Consider the following 17846-nt stretch of genomic DNA (forward strand, 5'->3'; position numbering starts at 1 on the left):
GCCTTTTAATATCGACTGCACAGTAGTTTGTTCCATGCATTTAGGGGGTTTTTCCTTGCTGCTTTCCACATGTAAACTAATTATATATTTTTTTCTCTCCAGCTAACACTTTGCTTAATTATTCCTGCTTGCTATTGACTTTTACTTACTGCCTGTAGCAAACAACACAGTTAGTGTCAGAGAGAGTGTGCTGAGATCACAACTCTGGAGTTTACAATTCCTAACCTGAGAAATAACAGTAAGAATTAATGATTGCCATGCTCATCTACATAGGGTTGAGAAAACCAGTGCATCTTTCAGGTCTCCTTCCCACATTGCCCAGTCTGAAATGCACTTGCAGTACCCTGGTATGGGCATCAGGCAATGGCTTTTTCTGTGATCCTTGCCATGAAGTCAGTAGTTAATGTTTCTGACAGGCACACTTTGGCACATTCACCTGGATAAAATTCACTGCAGATCTTCAACTCTTTGCTGTGCAAATATTCAACTCCAGATAAACTCTAACTAATCCCAGCAGAACATGCTATGGGCAATACTAGAACAGCTTCAAACTCAGCCATTATTTCTAAGGTTTTAGATTTCAGATTTATTGTCAGACTAGATACATGACATCACATATAACCTTGAGATATGTTTTTTGCAGGCAGAATTGCCACTTATTGGTATTGCAAAAAAAATTGACTCAACATATAGATGTAAACAATGAAATAAATGTAAACAAACCGTGCAATACAGAAAGAGAGAAAAAAATCAATGAAGTGCAAAATTAAGGGGCCATAAATGAGTCCTTGATTGAGTTTATTGTTGAGGGGTCTGATAGTGGAGTGATGGAGGGGTAGCAGCTGTTCCTGAACCTGGTGGTGTGAGTCTTGTGGCACCTGTACCTCTTTCCTGATGGTAGCAGCAAGAACAGAGCATGTGCTGGGTGGTGTGGATCCTTAATGATTGCTGCTGTCCTCTAAAAAGGCAGTGTTCCCTGTAGATGTTCTTGATGTTGGGCGGAGGGGGGGGGTGCAGTGGGGGGGTTTGGGGGTGGGGGAGGGGAGGAGGAGGAGAGGCCATTTATCCATGATGTCCTAGGCCATGTCCACTACATTTTGCAGGGCTTTATGCTCATGCTTATTAGAGGAAAAGAACTTCTGGTTAATATCGAGAGGACCAAGCCAAAAACTTCCTCAATTTGAGTGTCATTTGCTCTAACCTCTCAGTCAGGACCTGGTCTGTGGCATAATCCCACAACACAAATCTTTCCAGTATAGTTGAGCACAGTTCCATTAGTTTTAAAATAGTTATGGAGGAAGATAGAACTGGTCCACAAGTTAAATGTGGCTAATTTTGGAGACATAGGGCGGGAACTTGGAGGCTGATTGGGAAAGGATGTTTATAGGTAAGGGAAGTTGATAGGTTTGAAAAGTGAGATAGAAAAGTTCTGGGTCAGCATTTTTCTGTTAGAAGGAAGGGCAAGGTTGATGGATTCAGTGGATCCTGGAGGGCCTTGAATTATAGGAAGAGGCTGGATTGGCTGAATCTTAACTCCCTAGAGTATATTAGGCTGAGGTCTGATCTTCGAGGTTTATAAAAGCATGAAAAGCATGCAAGTAAATGCTCACAGTCTACTTTCCAGGATTGATGATTTTTGAACTTGAGGGCATAGGTTTAAGGTGAAAGAGAAAAAGATTTAAGAAAGACGTTGAGGTATGATCAATGACTACTCACAGACATGAAGCAAGAGTCAAGGCTTTATTGATCAGAAGACCCAGACATGCTTCTACATGCTGCTGGCTCCTGTCCAAGGCAGGTATGAGCGAGGAGACTAGGGCTCTCAGCCTTTATTAGGGGATCTTATGGGGAGGGGCTACAGGTACAGAAGGCGGGCCAGCCTGCCCAGCCCAGTGAGGACATGCCTGGACAGCCAGCAGTACCGTGTTCCACCACACACTCCTCCATTTTTTGAATGAATTTCAGTGGAGAGATGTGGGGCAATCAGTGGTTTTATTCAGTGATGAGATCTCCAAAGTACTGTTGGCTGTATCATTGGTTCCTGCGGAACGGTGGCTTGTTCGCTCAGCAGGGCTGAACAGTGTCTGTATCTACCGGGTCAGTAGGATGGGGATTTGTTTGTAACAATGGGGGTGGGGAACACTCCAGTTGGAGGGAACACTCGAGGGGGGGGGGCCGCATTGGAGATGGGATCACTACTTTGTTTGTCAGGGAGATCCCTGGGGCCGACTGGTCAGTGCCTGAGTGCGCCTTCTATGCCAGGGCCCCCTCTCACTCCAGGTCCCGAACGGACACTGTATCTGTATCATTCCGTCAGTCCGGGTACCTTACCAGCACATCCTGGGGGTTTGCATGCAGGAGGTGCATTTCCTCGACCAGTGGGTCTGCTTTGTGTGTTCTAACATGCTTCCAGAGAAGCACCGGCTTTGGGGTCATCAGCCAAATCGGCAGCGTGGTTCCCAATGCCGACCTCCTTGGAAGGAGAACAATTTTTCATGGGGCATTGTGTTAGTTGCCATGCAAAGTAAGGACCTGATGGCATGCAGGGCATTTGGAAGGACTGCCTTCCAGATCGTACCATTCTCCCTCTCCACCTGCCCATTCCCGTGGGGATTGTATCCGATGGTTCTGCTCGTAGTTATGCCCCTGGAAAGGAAGTATTGCCGCAACTCCTCGCTCATGAAGGCAAATCTCCAGTCACTATGAACGTAACTGGGGTATCCGAACAGAGTGAATACTGTGCAGAGCACTTTAATGACCGTGGATGTGGTCATGTAGGTAGATAAAGGTAGAAAAGAGAATATATGTGAGGGTCATTCTCTGAAATGCATATATTATAATGCAAGAAGCATAGTGAACAAGGTAGATGAGCTTAGAGCGTGGAGAGATACTTGGGGTCATGATATTGTGGCAATTAGTGACACCTGGCTACAGGAGGGGCAGGACTGGCAACTTAATATTCCAGGATACATTTGTTTTAGATGTGATAGATCAGGGGGTAAAAAAGGGGGAGGAGTTGCTCTGCTTGTTAAGGAGGACATTACTGCCATGAGGTGGCAGGATGGTCTGGAGGGATCGTCCAGTGAAGCTGTTTGGGTGGAATTGAGGGGTGAAGAAGGCATGAGGGTGCTAATAGGGGTGTATTACAGACCACCAAATGGGTCAATAAAACTAGAGGAACAAATGTGTAGAGAGATAATGTATATGTGTGAGAATCATAAGGTAGTGATCATGGGAGATTTTAACTTCCCTCGCATTGATTGGGATACCCATACAGTTAGAGGGCTGGATGGGCTAGAGTTCGTTAAATGTGCTCAAGATTGTTTTCTAAATCAATTAGTAGAAGAACCGACTCGGGACGGTGTAATACTGGATCTCCTGTTAGGGAACGAGCTAGGTCAGGTATCGGACATAAATGTTGGAGAACAAATTGGGTCTAGTGATCATAACTCTGTTAGTTTTAGGGTAGTTTTAGGGAAGACCAAGGAGGGGCCTAAAGTTGAAGTTCTGGATTGGAGAAGAGCAAATTTCAAAGGAATAAGAAGGGATTTGGGGAGTATCGAGTGGGACAGGATATTTTCAGGTAAGGATGTAAATGAAAAATGGAGGATATTCAAAAAAGAAATTTTGAGGGTACAGAGTAGATATGTCCCAGTGAAGATCAAAGGAAAGGCTGGAAGTCATAGGAGGCTTGGTTTTCGAGGAATATTGTAAATTTGGTTAGGAGAAAAAGGGTGGTGTACAAGAGGTATAAAGAGCAGGAAACTGAGAATTTGAAGGAGGACTACAAAGAGTGTAGAAGGAATCTTAAGAAAGAAATTAGAAAGGCCATAAAAAGGCACGAAGAGGCTTTGGCAGACAGAGTAAAAATAAATCCAAAGGGTTTCTATAGGTACATTAAAAGTAAAAGATTAGTGAGGGATAAAATTGGACCCCTTGTAGATAGCGAGGGTAGGCTGAGTGAGATGTCAGAGGAAATGGGGGAAATTTTGAATGATTTCTTTGCCTCGGTATTCAGTAGGGAAAAAAATATTGAACCAGTTGAAGTAAAGAAAAATAGTGGGGAGGTCATGAAGCATATAAGGATAACCGAGGAGGTAGTGATGGCAGTGTTAAAAAAGATAAAGATGGACAAATCTCCTGGTCCGGACAAAGTATTCCCAAGGACACTCAGGGAGACAAGTGCACAGATAGTGGGACTATTAACAGAGATATTTAGGATGTCACTGGCCACGGGGGTAGTGCCAAAGGATTGGAGGGTGGCGCATGTGGTTCCGCTGTTTAAGAAAGGGTCCAAATGTAAACCTGGGAATTATAGGCCCGTGAGTCTGATGTCTGTGGTGGGCAAGTTGATGGAAAGTGTTCTGAGGGATGGTATTTACAAATATTTGGAGGTACAGGGATTGATAGGGAGTAATCAGCATGGTTTTGTCAGGGATAGATTATGCTTGACAAACCTGATTGAGTATTTCAAGGGGGTTACAAAAAAGGTTGATGAAGGGAAAGCTGTGGATGTTGTCTATTTAGACTTTAGTAAAGCTTTTGACAAAGTTCCCCACAGGAGGTTAGGAAAAAAGGTGGAGCCATTAGGTATAAATAAGGAGGTAGTGAAATGGATTCAGCAATGGTTGGATGGGAGGTGTCAGAGAGTAGTGGTAGAAAATTGTTTGTCCAATTGGAGGCCGGTGACTAGTGGAGTTCCTCAAGGATCGGTCCTGGGTCCACTATTAACGATCTGGAAGTAGGGGTGGAGAATTGGATAAGCAAGTTTGCGGATGATACAAAGATTGGTGGTGTTGTGGACAGTGAGGAAGATTACTGTAGATTAAAAGGTGATTTAGGAAGGCTGGAGGTGTGGGTTGAGAAATGGCTGATGGAATTTAATATAGATAAGTGTGAGGTGTTACATTTTGGAAAGGCAAATCTAAAGAGGTCATATGCATTAAATGGTAGGCTATTGAGATGTGCAGAGCAACAAAGGGATTTAGGAGTTATCAGCCTTGAGGCTGATACTCAGGTAGATGGTGTGGTGAAGAAGGTATTTGGAATGTTGGCCTTCATAAATCGGGGTATTGAATTCAAGAGTAGGGAGGTTATGATGAAATTGTACAAGGCATTGGTGAGGCCAAATTTGGAGTACTGTGTACAGTTTTGGTTACCAAATTATTGGAAAGATATAAACAAAATAGAGAGAGTGCAGAGAAGGTTCATGAGAATGTTGACAGGATTTCAAGGTTTGAGTTACAGGGAAAGGTTGTGCAGACTAGGGCTTTTTTCTCTGGAGTGTAGAAGATTGAGGGGGGACTTGATAGAGGTGTTTAAGATTTTAAAAGGGACAGACAGAGTAAATGTGGATAGGCTTTTTCAATTAAGAGTGGGGGAGATTCAAACTAGAGGGCATGGTTTAAGATTGAAGGGGGAAAATTATAAGGGGAACATGAGGGGAAATTTCTTTACGCAAAGGGTGGTAGGGTTGTGGAATGAGCTTCCGGCAGACGTGGTTGAGGTGGGATCATTGGTTACATTTAAGGAAAGATTGGATAGTTACATGGAGAGGAGAGGACTGGAAGGGTATGGACCGGGTGCTGGTCAGTGGGACTAGGAGGGTGGGGATTTGTTACGGCATGGACTATGGCTAGAACTGGCCTGTTCTGTGCTGTAAGTGGTTATATGGTTATATGGTTATGTGGAGGCAGGAGATGGTGAATGGGAAACATGAGTACTCATCCACAATGCTCAAGAAGTAGATGTTCCGATTCGCGAATGGGAGGGGCCCCTTGAAGTCCATGCTGAAACGGTCAAAGGGGCAAGTGGCCTTGATGAGTTGGGCTCTCTCTGGCCTGTAAAATTGCAGCTCGCATTCCTCACAGACTGGGCAATTGTGAGTCAGCTCCCTGACTTCCTCCTCTGAGTAGGGGAGGTTATGCGCCCTCACAAAATGGTAGAGCCTTGTGACCCTGGGGTGGCAGAGGCTATCGTGGCGGGCCTTGAAGCTATCAACTTGCACCCTGGTGCAGGTTCCCCGGACAGGGCATCAGGTGGCTCATTGAGCTTGCCCGGCTGGTACAAGATCTCATAATTGTAGGTGGACAGCTCAATTCTCCACTGCATGATCTTGTCATTTTTGATTTTACCCCCGTTGTTTATTGTTAAACATAAAAGCGACAGCTCCCTGGTCCATCAGGAGGTTGAATGGTCTGCTGGGCAAGTAGTGTCTCCAATGGCATGGCCTCCACTTTAGTTTGTGCCTCCTTCTTGATGGTGGAGTGCCTGCATTTGGGGCCTTGGAGGGTGTGGGAAAAAATGCCACTGGCCTGCCTGCTTGGTTCAGTGTGGTGGTCAGGGCAAAGTTGAAAGCATCACTTTCCACTTCGAATGGGACGGATTCATCAATTGTGTGTATCCCTGCCTTGGCAATTTCGTCCCTGATGACCTCGAAAACCTTACGGGCCTCTGCCGATGGGGGAAATGTCTTGGTTTTCACTAGGGGTTGGGCCTTGTCTGCATAGTTGGGGATTCATTGGGCATAATACAAGAAGAGCCATAGGCACCTTTTAAAACCTTGGGGTTCTGTGGCAAAGGTAATTCTAGAAAGGGCCATATGCACTCAGAGTTGGGGGCGATGACACCATGCTCCACCACGTACCCCAGGACTGCCAGCGCTTGGAGCTAAACACACACTTTTTCTTATTATATGTGAGACTGAGGGCCTTTGCAGTGGCCAGAAACCTCTGCAGGTTCTCGTCGTGTACCTTCTGGTCATGGCCACAGATAGTGACAATGCCCAGATATGGATACTTAGCCTTTAGTTCATTACCATCCACTATCGAGTCCATTCCCTTTGGAACACTGACACCCCATTCATGAGGCAGAATGGGACCTGTAGGAAATGATAGAGTCGGCCATTGGCCTCAAACATCGTGTACAGCAGGTCTTTTGAGCGAATCTGGATTTGGTGATACGCCAATTTGAGGTCAATGGTAGATGAGACCCTACACTTGGCGATCTCGTTCACCGTATCGGCTATGTGGGGCAAAGGGTAGGTGTCCAGTAAGGCAAACCAGTTGATGGTCTGACTGTAGTCTATCACCATCTGGTACTTCTCCCCACTCTTCACCACCACTACTTGAGCCCTCCATGGACTATTATTCGGTGCTATTACGCCCTCCCCCAGCAGCCGCTCCACCACTGACTTAATGAATTACCTGTCCTCGGGGCTATATTGCCTGCTCTTAGTGGCCACAGTTTTGCACTCCAGGGTGAGGTTTTGGAATAGCAGAGGCAGAGGGACCTGGAGGGTGGCCAGTCCACAGGTTGGGACCCCGGCCTGGTGTTCGGGCAAATGATTGGGCCTCTTCGGGGGGAGAGGAGGGACCTCCTGGAATTGGTTATTACTGATGGTTGGGGGGGGTTGGGTGGGGGCCGTCAAACTGCATCAGAATATCCTTAAGGTGGCACTGGAAATCCAGCCCCAGTATGATGGGTGCACAGAGGTGGGGCGTCACCAGCAGTCTGAAGTTCTTATATTTGGTGCCACGGTTAGGGTCTGTAATGATATGGTTGAATGTACAGGCTGGCCCACCCTCCTGATGACATCCTCTCCTAGATCCCTCCCTGGACTCCTCCGATGTGACCCAGGCCGTAAAGGTCGAGTCCCCTCTTCCTTTCCTAATTTTCCCTAGCTTTGACCTGGGCCAGCAATCTCTTGTGTAATAAAGCCTATCATTCTCCTCAGTCTTTGTCTCTGTAATTATTGGGGCAAATGGTAGCGCCCAACAATTTATTACACAAGATTTTGAAGGTCTCCGGTAATGGAGAAGTGGCTGCACCCTGATTGGCTAGAGGTAGACCCCCAAGTCCCGGGTGCATCTGTACTCTTCGAACAGTGGGTGAACTGTTTTAATAATTTCCTCGATGACGCCGCTGAAGTGGTCAATTCTGATGAGAAGAAGCTGAAGGTCCTACAGGCATGAGTCGGCCAGAGGGCTTTCCAGGCCATTCAAAGCAGCGCGACCTACGTCAAGGCAGTAGCTGAGCTGCAGACGCTGGACAAGCCAAAGGTGAATGAAGTCTACTCCTGTTACCTGCTGGCATCCCGAAAACAACAGCCTGGTGAGTCCACTGAAGAGTTCATCTGATCCTTGATTACACTGGGAAAAGACTATTTGGGGAACCCCACGGCAACAATATCATTGCATGGAAGATCTGGTCCAATACACCTGTGTGTTGGGATTGAGGATGGATTATATCCGACAATGTCTCCTCGAAGAGGATCAACTCCCGCTAAAAAGGGTGATCCGCCTGATCAGAACTCTAGACTCGGCCCAGCGCCACGTGGAATTTAATCAATCGCAGGCAGAAGCGGGCCAACCACGTACATCCTGGCATGAGGGCCGCTGTCCTGGGACTCAGCGTTGGGAGTTACCAACCCGACCACCGTTGCGGTGACGCCGTCGGCAACGTCGAGATACAACTTCTTCAGGTAGGCTAGGCACTCAGGACACTTCTGCCCTGTGAAAGGAGTCACGTGCTTGGGCTGCGGGAAGAAGGGGCATTACCAGAAGGTCTGTAGGTCTAGACCCCTGTCCAGGAGCAGCATGGCGTGTGTGCCCGAGGAACTTCCGGTACCGATCGTGTGCGCGGTAAGGGGAGCGCCATCTTACCTGCTACTGCTCCCAACCTCTTCTTCTTCTTCTTCATTGGCTTGGCTTCGCGGACGAAGATTTATGGAGGGGGTAAAAGTCCACATCAGCTGCAGGCTCGATTGTGGCTGACAAGTCCAATGCGGGACAGGCAGACACGGTTGCAGCGGTTGCAGGAGAAAATTGGTTGGTTGGGGTTGGGTGTTGGGTTTTTCCTCCTTTTTTTTTGACGCCGCTGCCTACCACACCGATGATGTCACTTCCACCCTCCACGACTCCACTTCCCCCTTTTTCTCTGTCGAGGACAGCATGGTCAACATGCAGGTCGCCATCTTGGGCGGTCCTCCACACCGACGACGATGACGAGGAGATGCCAACCCTCACCTGATCTCAAACTCCACAATGCAGATTGAAGCGAATGGGCATAAGACGACTGTCTCTTTGACAGCAGCAGTACTGAAAGTTTTGTCCATCCCAACATGGTCTGCGGACTCTCCATTTCCGTCAGGCCGATGACTGGATTGGTATCAATGGCAGCAAAGGACCAACCAAATTGCATCCTGGGGTACTGTGTAGCATCTCTAATGGTGGGGGGGGGGCATGGGGGAGTTTTACAATGATTTTGTATTGTTGATCATGCCCCAGCTCTGCGCGCCGATTGTCCTGGGCCATGAGTCAGTTCAGGAGTGTGACGATGGTGGTCGGGGGCCTCCAACCGCCGCTGACCATTCACAACCCCCAGCTCTCAGACCCCCCCCAAACAAACACCCAGTCTCCAGCACTGTCCTGTAGTCTCACCACCTTATGGTGGCCCCTCCATCATTATTCGCGTACCTCACCCCAGACTGTAAGCCAATCACCACCAAGAGTAGGCACTATAGCATAGAGGATATGCAGCTCATCCGAGCTCAGGTTCAGCGACTTCTGTTGGAGGGGATTATCGCCCCAAGCTCCAGCCCCTGGAGGGCGCAGGTCCTCGTGGTCAGAGGGGCAGGCAAGCCCCGGATGCTGACTGACTATAGTCAGACCATCAATCGCTTCACCCAGTTGGATGCACACCTGCTACCCCAGATAGCCAACTTGGTCAATAAGGTCGCGCAATGTAGAGTTTTTTTGACCATTGTCCTTAAGTCAGCTTACCATCAACTCCCCCTCCGTCCGAGCGTTCGAATCTACACGGGATTTCAGGCCGACGGCAAACTTTTCCACTTCCTGCGGGTGCCTTTTGGTGTGGCTAATGGTGTCTCTGCTTTTCAGAGGGTTGTGGACCGGATGGTGGAGGAGCACAAGTTGAAGGCAACGTTCCCATATCGTGACAATGTCACCATCTGCGGCCATGAACAGCAGGACAACGACGTTAACCTCTCCAAGTTCTTACATACGGCCAAGTCCCTCAACTTGATGTACAATAAGGACAAGTGTGTGCTTAATACAGATCACCTGGCCTTTTTCGGTTGCATCGTGGCTCATGGTCTCATTGCCCCGGACCCTGACCGCATGCGACCACTAATGAAGGTCCCAGTCCTAAGCACCCTAAAGGCACTGAAGAGGTGCCTGGGGCTGTTTTCCTATTATGCATAATGGGTGTCCAATTATGCTGATAAAGCCCACCCCCTGATTAAGTCTACAACCTTCCCGGTATCGGAGGAAGCCCAGGCTGCGTTTCACCAGATCTGAGGAAACATCGCAAAGGCCACGATGCATGCCGTGGATAAATCCATCCCCTTCCAGGTAGAGAGCGATGCCTCCAACTTCACACTGGCCACCACACTTAACCAGGTAAGCAGGCCGGAAGGGTTTTTCTCCTGTACCCTGCACAGTCCCGTAGTATGGAGTATGGAACTCCTCTGTCGAGAAGGAGGCACAAGCAAATGTTGAGGCGGTGCGCACTGGCAACAGTACCTGGCCGGTAAAAGGTTTACTCTGCTGACTGACCAGAGGGCAGTGGCCTTCATGTTCAATACAAAATAGCGGGGTAAAATCAAAAATGACAAGATTCTTAGGTGGAGGATTGAGTTATCCACCTATAATTACAATATCTTGTATTGGCCAAGCATACTCAACCCCAGATGCCTTATCCCGAAGGACGTGCACCAGCGTGCATCTCGACCGTCTCCAGACCCTGCACGACAATCTGTGCCGCCCCACAGTCACGAGACTGTACCATTTTGTTAAGACTCAGAACCTCCTGTACTCTGTTGAGGACATTCGGACCACGACCAGATGTTGCCAGATCTGCGCCAAATGTAAGCCACAGTTCTACTGGCCAGAAAAGGCACATCACATTAAGGCCACACGCCCCTTCGAACGACTCAGTGTCGATTTCAAGGGCCCCCTCCCAACCTCCAATAGGAACGCCTACTTCCTCACGGTGGTGGACGAATTTTCCTGGTTTCCCTATGCTATTCCCTGCCCGAATATGAACTTGACGACTGTTATTAAGGCGTTGTGCAGCATCTTCACCCTGTTCGGGTACCTCGACTATATTCATATGTACAGGTTGGCCTGCCTTCCTGATGACATCCTCTCCTAGACTCCTCTCTGGACTCCTTCCCTGTGACCCAGGCCATAAGTCAAGTCCCCTCTCCCTCTCCTCATTTTCCCTACCCTTGACCCAGGCCAGCAGTCTCTTATGTAATAAAGCCTATCGTTCCCTTCAGTCTTCGTCTCTGTAATTATTGGGGCAACTGGTCTCAATGCTTGGGACTGGGTCCTTCATTAGTGGTCGCATGCGGTCAGGGTCCGGGCCAATGACACCACGAACCACGACGCAACCGAGAAGGGCCAGGCGATCTGTATTAAGCACACACTTGTCCTTATTATACATCAAGTTGAGGGACTTGGCTGTAGGTAAGAACTTGGAGAGGTTAACGTCGTTGTCCTGCTGTTTATGGCCGCAGATGGTGACATTTCTGCGATATGGGAACGTTGCCATCAGCTTGTGCTCCTCCACCATCAAGGTCATGGTACATCTTCCATGGATTTCCACGGAAATGGATTTAGAGGCTAGTGCTACGTTGCAGTTGGCTGGAGACACAGTCAGGGAATAACGTTTGGCCGTGCCTGGGTGTATGAAGCTCTCGGTGCTTCTCGTGTCAATCAGGTAGCCAGTGGTATGACTGTTAACCTCAATGTCCATCATCAATTGTCCCATCTGGTGTGGTCTACTCCGGTCCAGCACAATGGAAGCCAATGCCAGTTCCCTGTCCAAATCACTGCTGCCACGTTGCTGGGTTGGCTGCTGCCAAGATAGCCGCCTGAGAGATCGTGAAGATTATTGCCCCCATGCATCGCAAGCTTTGGAGTCTGGAAGTGAAGCCAGATGTGACATCCTTCCATGTCATCGTGCCCTTTGCCCGGAAGTTTGGTTCTCAGCAACTGGAAATGATGAAGGAAGTGGGTCGGCCCAAAATGGCGACACAGGTCGCAGTCGACATGCAACACTGTTAGAGAGGGGCTTAGAACAACAAACCCAATAGCAAAGTGTCTTTCCTCCAGCAGTTTGAGCAGATCGCACTATGGGCCGGGCAGTACTTTTGCGGCTGTTTGCTTTGGCCACAGTAGTTGCACCTCGTTTGCTCAGTGGTGGCAGCAGTTAGGGGCCCCCGCGTCTCAAGGAGGTGCCACCTGTTCTCCCCACCTGGTGGCTGCATGGCCCACTGAGTAGGCTTCTGCATTCTTTTGAGCAGTCTTCATCACTTGGGCCATCTGCATCACTTCCTGTAGGGATTGATTGCCTTTCTCCAGGAGCCGTTCCCGTATTTGATGGGAGCAGACTCTAGCGACTAGCCCGTTGCAGATGAGCTCCTCCTGGTAGGTCGCCGCAGTCACATCCCGGCACCTGCAGTCTCGTCCCATGTCCCTCATGACCCTCACGAAATTGTTGACAGACTCACCCAGGCCCTGGCATTAGGAGCCAAGCTGGAAGCGTGCATACATTGTGTTCTTTGGGGCTCCATACTGCTGTCAGAGTAGGGCCCTTGCCTCTTCCTATCCAGTGCAGTCATGAATTCATTGGAACACTCGGTGGCCTACAGCTGCGAAGAGCAGGTCATGTCGAACACTATCGCCTGTGATTTCATGGCGCCTCGGTAGGCCTTCAAAGAGTGTAGCCACATATCAAACTTTACGGTGGCCTCTGTTTCCTTTGGATCGATCTCCAGCTTCTCCAGTCGGATTGCGTTGTCCATGGCACCTTAAAACTTCTGTTCAATAAATTGTGGCATGATCAATGAACACTTGCAGACATGAAACAAGAGTCAAAGGCTTTATTAATCAGAAAACCCAAAATGCTTCTACATGCTGCTGGCTCCTGTCCAAGGCATGTATGAGGGAAAAGACTAGGGCTCTCAGCCTTTATTTGGGGATCTTATGGGGAGGGGCCACAGGTACAGAAGGTGGGCCAGCCTGCCCAGCTCAGTGAGGACATGCCCGAACATTAGTGCAGTACCGTGTTCCACCACAGATCTAAGGGACAATTTTTTACTCAGAGATAGTCTGCATCTGGTACAACACCTGCCAGAGGAAGGTTAGTAAGCCGTTCAACAGATATTTGGACAGATATATTGATAGGAAAGGTTTCATTTAATTTTAATGATACAGCACAGTAGAAAGCCCTACAGGCCAATGAAACCTATGCTACCGAAGTACACCATCAATTCCATATGATTTGAAGGGTAGAAGGAAATTATCGCACCCAGAGAAAACCCAGGTAGGTCATGAGGAGAACATTCAGTCTCTTTACAGACAATAATGGATTCGTACCTGGGTCGCTGGCTCTGTAATAGCATTGGACTAACCACTATGCTAACTGTACCACAATTTAGAAGGATATGGCCAAATGCAGACAAATGGAGTAAGTTCAGTGAGTTAGCCTGGTCAGTGTAGGGAAGCTGGCCTGTTCTGTGCTGCATTGTTCGATGACGAAGTGAAACAGTTGGGGGTTTTGAAAATTGAGGTGAAGGAAGTAGCTCATTCAGTACTTCATATTCCAGGAAGAATGCTGGTGGTTGTCACCACTACCCCTTGCTCTTCATCTCATTTCAGCTAGCCCCACCAACTCTCATATTTTGTTCTGTGAGTTTTGGTGATGAAGGTGCACCTTCATCCTTTGAGCTCTTCATCTGAATGTGGGTATCTCAACAGGGCTGTGTTACGAGACCGCTGAATGCTGGTATCATATCCATGCAATGTTATCGGCTCCTGGTAAGCACTTTGGGTGTCTTAACCATTGAAGACAATGGTAAATGGATATAAAATCAATTGAAGATGAATATTTCTTCTGATTTTTTTTTCTGCTCTGGTGTGCAAGGAAAATTGTGTGGTCCCCTGTTGATGGTCTAATACTGACCATTTCAGAGTGTAACCCTCAAAGTTAAACTGACCATTTTCCAATTCTGCGTGGATATAATCAATTTCAAAGTAGAATGTAAATTAGGTAAGCACCTGGCATGTACATAAGTTACTCTGTATGTATTACAAAAAGTCAAGTGATAAGAAGCACATGCCCTTGTACATAGAGATGGCAAAAGTAACCACAATACATGTAATCCACTTCAGATAAATATTTGCAATGTATCTTCAGATTAAAGTCACATGACTATAGATGCTGGAAATATGAAACTGTAGCTTCAAAAAAGACACTTGCCTAACTGCATTATTGTATTTAGATGTTGTGGTGCGCTGTCGTACAGAAAGCAGACACAAGACTTAAAGACTGATCAACAGGCTTTATTCCACTTAAAGTCCCTGCTGCAGTTAGCTGTGCTGGCTCCATGTGACTGACCTTGAGGGGCTGGATGTGGCTTATATCCCGATGGATGATTGGCAGCCAACCGGGTGGGGCTTGGTCAATTCAGGTAGGCTGATTGACATCCGGCCAGGTGTTGTCTTGTCCTCCAGTGTTCTTCCTGCTGGTACACAGGTCGCTCCCTGCAGGAGGCTAATGGTGTATCACCACAGATGTTTAATTACACCAATCATTCAACAATCTAGATTCTCAATACAAGCAAAAAATAAGATTTAAATTATGAACAATCTTTTTGTCAGTCTGCTACCTTTATTATCCTAGCGACACTAATATTTATTTGGAATTCCATCTTTTTTTTAAATTAAATGGTTTTTTTGTTGCAATGTTACCCTGATTGTCCTTAAGTTTCATAAAGAAGGTTTGTTAAACTGAATCTAGATGTTTGTAATATTACTGCCCTTCACAATCAGTTAAACAATGAAGTGGGCAGATGTTGGATTGTAGTTTAATACACGAAAGTTCTGGACAAACTCAGCATGACATGCAGCATCTAGATGAAGCCAAGATATATAACTAATGTTTTGGACCTGAGCTTTTTGTTTAGGTATGAGCAAATTGCAGACAAGCACCAATATAAAAAAACAAGGGAAGGAGGGAAGAAGGAGCACAGGTCAACAGGTAAGAGGTCAGAGGTGGAAATAACCCAGGGCAGAAGAGAATAAAGGTGATAGTGAAAAGGGGGAGGGGGGCAGCTCTGATTGGAGAGGGAAGGGGGGTGGAACTGGAGGTAAAGAGACTAAGGGATGGGGAAAGAGAGGGAGAGACAAGGGAGGGGCCTAGCAGAAAGTAGAGAAATTGCTATTATTACCATCTGGTTGGAGAGTGCCCAGACAGAACATTAGGTGTTGTTCCTCCAACTTGTGACTGGCCCTGGTTTAACTGTGCACAACACCATGGACTGACAAGTTGGTGTGGGAATGGGGCATGGAGTTGAAATGTTTGGCAACTGGGAGGTCCCCACTATTGCAGTGGACAGAGCAAAGATGTTCAACAGAATGATTTCCCATTCTGCGTCCAGTCACTCCGAGGTAGAGGAGACCAGAATGGGAACACTGGATGCAGTGGATGGTCCTTGCAGAATCACAAGTGAAATGTTACTTCACTTGGAAACACCTGAATGGTGGTGAAGGAGGAGGTGTAGGAACAAGTGTAGTATTTCCTATGCTCACAGTGGTAGATAGCAAGGGGGAAATTATTGGGAAGGGGTGGGTGGATGAGGGAGTCATGGAGGGTGTTGTGGCCTTCATGGAAAGTGGAGAGGGGAAGACATGTCTGGTGGTGGAATCACATTGTGGGTGACTGAAATTGTGGAGGATAATAGGCTTTTTTCCACTGAGGTTAGGTGAGATACCAACCAGAAGACATGAGTGAAGGGTAAAAAGGGAAAAGTTTAGGGAGAACATTTGGAGTAATTTCTTCACACAGATAGTGGTAGGAGTATGGAATGAGCTGCCAGCTGAAGTGGTGAATGCTGGTTCAATTTTAACATTTAAGGAAAATTATAAAGGTTCATGGGTGGGAGGGGTATGAAGAGGTATGGAACGAGTGCAGGTCAGTGGGACGGGGCAAAATAATAGTTCAGCCTGCATCTGTGCTATAATGTTCCATGGTTTCAATGTTTGGACCAGAGCAGTTCATTTGCCTGACAGACATCCAAGTCTCTATGTTGGTAAAAATTAGAGGCCTTCCACCATCTAGTGGTGAAAAGTAAAGCAAGTCCAATGAGGATTTAGAAAGCATCTACTTTCCAATATTCAGTGTATAAAATGACTTTTGGGGGAAAATTCTCAGCATAGATGAAAGAGCATAATTCTTTGGAAAATATCTTTTTCTGGTGCTACAGGTACACAATCCTTTATCCGGAACCCTTGGGGGAACAGTGTGTTTTGAATTTTGGATTTTTCCGGATTTCGGAAAGCCAGATTTAAGCCCACCTGAATTGCACTGCCATATCCACCCCAACACCCTTCCAGTCATGCTGCCTTCTCCCCCACCCTCATTCACCCGACTCGCTCTGCCGACTCTCTCCCCACTTGCCAGATTTTGGAACTTTCTGGAGTTTAGATGTCCAGATAAAGAACTGTGTACCTGTTCCCTACTTTGCGACTAAAAGGTATGTATTACTCAACTTCATTCATTTTTAAATAGGTTTTACAAAATGATGGGTGTTGATCTTATTTATTAATTTTCAGATTGTGGGCCTGGTTGGAAATAGCAGGATTAGTTATTTGTTCCTTAATGCATCAGAAGTGGGCAGCTACTAAAATTATTAAGAGCCATGGTAAGAATGTATTCATGTAGAGATCTGGTCTTCCTACCAAGTGAACCCATGACACAGGGAATGCAACAATGCAACACCAGAGTGATTTCTGTGACTGAGGACTGTCCTACAAGGAAAGGACTTGTTGGTGAAGAGACAACACTAATCTTTTTCCTGGTTGAGCAATCTAAAACCTGGGATGAAAGCCTCAAAATTAAGTAGGATTAAGCTAAGAGAAAAACAATCTTCACCAAATAGTTAGAGAATCCTCAGAATGCTCAACCCAAGATGGCTGTTGAGATGCAGTTATTGATTATATTCAAGGCAAAGACTAATATCCAAAACTTTATCAAGGAAATTAGAGATAAGATTAGTACATGAAAATGTACTGAGGCAAAAATTTATCCATGATTTTGTTGAATGACAGATTAAGGACCGGAGAGTGATTGCCAAATTGTTCTTCAATTTCCTTTTTTATATATATTAATTTAATTTGGAACTACAGCACAGTAACAGGCCCTTCTGGCCCAGGAGCCCTCACTGCCCAATTGCACCCATGTGATCAATTCACCTTCTAAACCTTTGTGTCTTTGGAACATGAGAGGAAACCTGAGCACCTAGAGGAAACTGCTGTGCACACAGGGGGAAAATACAAACTCCTTACGATGGTGCCAAATTTGAACTTTGTTCAGTTATAAAGGATCAAGCAGGTTGGCATATTTCCATCATTAAAAGATAATACAGGACAACAGTAAATTAGACAGTGTTGTGATTTACTTTTGAAGTGAACAACACGTACGTCTTCCTGAATTCAATATTATAACACTCTCCATACCAACCAGAGGAGTCCTTCCTTTTGAGAGCCTGTTAGGAGTCTCTATTAAAGAAAAGGTAGAGGCCTTCCACCACCTAGTGGTAAAAAAATAAAGCAAGGTCCCTTAATATTTGGAAGGCATTTACCACCCTCTTCAATTGCTGAAAATATGCAGCAAGTCAGGAAGTGTCTGTGGAGAAGCAGAAGCAATATTTCATGTCAAAGACTCTTCAATTGAACTGAGAAAGAAAGAAAAGAAGTTAGTTGTAAACTGGAGAGGTGAAGGATGAGGGATGAGTGAAAAAAGTGAAGAAATCGGTC

General features: G+C 46.7%; 1 long non-coding RNA gene across 4 annotated transcripts in view; it reads left to right on the forward strand.

The window, feature by feature from the left end:
• LOC138762791 (uncharacterized) overlaps positions 1 to 17846 on the forward strand; it is an 89713-nt gene that overhangs the window by 27600 nt on the left and 44267 nt on the right. Inside the window, exon 4 of one of the 4 annotated variants that reach the window (XR_011357149.1) lies at positions 14312 to 14500. The exons of the other annotated variants lie outside the window; for them this stretch is intronic. This is a non-coding gene — a long non-coding RNA (uncharacterized lncRNA). The remainder of the gene's footprint in view (positions 1 to 14311; positions 14501 to 17846) is intronic. 4 annotated transcript variants of the gene reach the window in all.

This window comes from Narcine bancroftii, chromosome 5 (genome assembly GCF_036971445.1).
Source record: "Narcine bancroftii isolate sNarBan1 chromosome 5, sNarBan1.hap1, whole genome shotgun sequence".
In the NCBI taxonomy this organism is placed as follows: domain Eukaryota; kingdom Metazoa; phylum Chordata; class Chondrichthyes; order Torpediniformes; family Narcinidae; genus Narcine; species Narcine bancroftii.